Source organism: Tursiops truncatus, chromosome 6 (assembly GCF_011762595.2).
Source record: "Tursiops truncatus isolate mTurTru1 chromosome 6, mTurTru1.mat.Y, whole genome shotgun sequence".
In the NCBI taxonomy this organism is placed as follows: domain Eukaryota; kingdom Metazoa; phylum Chordata; class Mammalia; order Artiodactyla; family Delphinidae; genus Tursiops; species Tursiops truncatus.
In genome coordinates this window covers 86,993,634-86,997,828 of record NC_047039.1, presented here as the reverse complement: position 1 = coordinate 86,997,828, position 4,195 = coordinate 86,993,634, and positions in this window count along the sequence as shown.

The window sequence follows — 4,195 nt, the reverse complement described above, 5'->3', positions numbered from 1 at the left end:
TTATCCTAGAGGGACTATCGAAATATAGCAGGGTGTCAGGAAATCCCTGCAAAAAAAGTATTATAGCAATAGTTCATGGTACCTTAGGATTACCAGTAAGTAGATGTGATAATCCTACAATAATTGCTAATGTTCTTTTGAATAGAGAATGATATTTTTCTGTGGATCTATTTATTTGGCTAAATTATTAGCCTATTTCTTTGTAGTTCCCCTTCCCCACACAGGGAATAAACTCTATGCAAGTCAGTAGCATTGATAAAGAAAAGTTCAGGTTTTCCTTTTCTTAAATTTCTTACTTGATTTTCAAAAATTTTATCTAAATAGCCTTAAAAGTCTTTGCACAAATTTCTATTATACAAGCTGCTAATTCGGCCTTTCTCTGTTTAAATCAAGAATGACTTTATAGCCAAACCTCTTGGGAAAAAAAATCCAACTAGATTTTTAAGCCTAGCTTAGATTTTTCTTTATTTTTCAAAGATTTAAAAACTCATAAGGCAAACATAGTAAGCTTCTCTTAAAAACGGACCAACAACCTCTTCCTGTAAAGGGCTAGATGATAAATATTTTAGCCTTAGCAAGTCTTATAGTTTCTGTACAACTGTTCATTTCTGCTGTTTCAGAGGAAAAGCAGCCATGGATAATACATAAAGAACATGGCTGTGTTTCAATAAACATAAACATAAAGGACATGGCTGTGTTTCAATAAAAACTTTATTTGTGAAAACATGTTTTCATGCAGGCCAGATTTGGCCTGTGGGCTGTAGTTTGCCTATGTTAAATAAGTGGCTTAAGTCAAAATAAGATTTAATTTTCTAAAGGTAGATTTGTAAATTTAATTTAAATAAAGATAATGTTAAGTAATGCAAGTTACAACGGGAAAATTTATTGACAATGTTGAATATAGTAAAGTTACTAAAACCATAAGACAAGATAATGTGATAAAATATATATCCTAAATACAATTTCATGCAAGGCTTTGATCATTTCTTTTTTAAAACTGAGTGACATGTGATTATGTCAATTTTAACCCTAGCTTTATTTTAATTCTAGCAGTTGCAAAATTATATATATGTATGTATTGGTTTCTTATTCTCTTTTATAAGTTTATATACATAGAAGTGTTATTTTAGAAACTAGAAATAAAGCCAGCTTTTATCTTTTTTTCTTTTTTTTTTTTTTTTTTGTGGTACGCGGGCCTCTCACTGTTGTGGCCTCTCCCGTTGCGGAGCAACAGGCTCTGGATGCGGAGGCTCAGCAGCCATGGCTCACGGGCCCAGCCGCTCCACATCATGTGGGATCTTCCCGGACCGGGGCACGACCCCGTGTCCCCTGCATCGGCAGGCGGACTCTCAACCACTGCACCACCAGGGAAGCCCTGCTTTTATCTTTTAATGTGGAATCTGTGCTTCATTTTTACTGCAGAAATTCTCCGTTCTGAATGAAACTTGAGATGAGCACACACAGATTTCATTTTCAATAGAAATAAGATAATTTCTGTCCTCTTGAGGACTGCTAAATGAATAAACTGGATCACACATGTCAAAATCTGAAAACTTTAGCACGATGTTCATTGCTTTCCAATGAATGGCAGGGTGCTCTTTATTCACAGAAATCTAGAACTTGTCTAAAGCAAGTGAATAAATATCCTCTTGAATATCAGATCAGTCTGCAGCTCACAAAGTTCTTCTTTTTTCTCTCAAAGTCAAGTCATCAGGCTGAGCAGAAGGTTCAGAGAAAGTACCATATTCAGTCATACGTATGTGTTACAGGAAGGAAAAAACTGTTCATATTTTTCCTGCAATTTTCCTAGGTGTTTTTCAATATAACTTGATTCCCTTCCTACATTTTCAAACCCCAGCAGCAGTGGAAACATTACAACATTTTCTTCTACCACATGAAGTTTCCACCTTTCACCCCCCAAAATTCAGTTTCCTTTTAAGCCCAAGAATTTTTCACTTGTGTTCAACTAGTTCATGTGGAGCAAAATATCTCTTAAGTAGGCTAGTTTCTGAAGCATTCTTCTTCTTCAAAGCACTCAGCAAAATCCAGCAACTATTTTTTTAAAGTACTAGCAACCCTACAATACATATTTTAGTTCAAATATCATACTGAGAACTCTGCTAAGCCAACAGATGTCTGCATTTAGAGGAAAATTACATGCTCTTTCCCCAGGTTTTTACAGTTTTTAAAACATTTGCAAGTAAACTTGTTTTTGCTTAATAAAGCCTGATTTCTGCAGCATCAAGCAGAATGTAATTTATTTCATCTTCACCTCTCTGCAGAAATCAGTGTGTTGAGACAATGTTTGCATTTTCTTTTTTAACAATTAGAGAAACCTTCTCATGGAGCCAACCATTGATGGGACACCATCAGGGCAAATGCCAACGTAATTTCTCCAACATAAATCTGTATTTTTTTCCAACTGTGAAAAGAAAACATTAAATGTATTTTGACCTTTGTTAGCTTGAGCAACTTCTTGCAGCAGTGAAATCTTTCTTGAATTCCTCCAATATTCACCAATCTTACAAATGCTGTAGCATGATCTTTATTGGTGAAATCCTTTTCTCTCATCAACCTGGATAGAAAAGCTCTTGTTTTTCTGTTCATTACACAAAAACTATTCAATATTATGTGACATGTCATCGCTGTATTGACACGTATTTTTGAGAGTGGAACCTTTTCAATTTCTCCTACTGGACCTTATTTTACTCACTATGTGCTGGCATTTTTAGTTTCTCACCAACTGTGTAACTTCTTCTAAGCAATATGTTTTGTTGCTCAGTAACTTGATTTTGAGACTTTCCACGAATGTGACCTTTTCCTGACAAAAGCTTCACTCTGTTTTGAAATTCCAATAGATGTTTAAAATAATCAGCACCTTTTCTTGTCAAATACATGTGATTTGTAGTTAAGTGTCTTTCCAAGTTTTCTGGAGGCACTGCTGCATTTTAACTTGCCTACCACAGATAATATCCATTGCATCAATACAACTTGCATTACCAGCGCATGAAAATCCATGGGTAAATAGCTTCCTTTGTAGTGAAAGGACTTCTTTTTGTCTCCCTTGATGTACTGGTGCAGTGAAATAACCAAGAAGATTGTAATTCTTCATCACTAACCATATGGGAATTGTTCATAGGTCTAACTCTAGAATCTCTCTCTTTCCTCTCACATACTGTCTTCAAAAACTGTCACACTGGACCATCAGGCTTGTTTGTAATATACAAACATTAATAAAATATTTTTTAAAGTGTATAATAAATAATGAAACAATAAAAACAGTCATCATAATGCAATTCACTTTTAACCTATGCAATTTGTTTTGCATTGGTTTATTTAGTTATAACAACAGCAAAACAGCAGGAGGACAGTTAAGTTTTGGAATGTAAAAATTTCTTTTTTATAATGAAAATTTCCCTCTGATTGTCTATTACATCAAGAAAGTTGTCTTCCAGGAAGTCAGTTGGAGGTATGTGTGGCCAACAGTGTTGAAAGGGATTAAAAGGCTCAGGGATGTGGACACGTTGGGGCAGAAAAATTATGTGAGGCCAGAAGATCTATCACAGGTTCTAGTGGGAAACTTTAGGGAATATACCATTCACCAAGGCCTTCAGGAATGACTAGATGGATGGGCACCACCATCCCTGGTCGATGGTCACAAGCTTATCTAGTTAATAACAACAGGGATGAGAGGGTCCCAAGGCTGCAGCAAGAAGACTGCAATTGCTGTAATAACTGATAAGTTCAGAAGGACAGTCAAGGAGGCTTGGGAGATGATTAATAGAATATAGTATCCCTGGTGGTAATATAGATTAGCAATCAACAAGTGTGTTGCTTAATATGTACAATCAAAAGAAAATGAATATACATATGCAAGATTGTGGATAGGCCACCTTAATTGGAAGTCATGTTCTTTTGCAAAGATTCTCAACTTGAGCCAGTTTTCAGACCCAGAATATTTTAATTGAATAGTTAGTAAAATCCCCAGGAGGAAGGACCATGCAAAACCATGGCAGGTATAGACTATAATGTTTTCCCCAAAGATACCTATAGCCATTTACTCAGGTGACTGATGCAGGGATATAGTAATATCCAGACAATGTGAAGGTTATCAGATGCAGGGTCTGAGTTGACATTGCTACCCGGAGTCTCAAAGTATCGTCACAGACCCTGTTAGAGTGGGGGCCTACAGGGA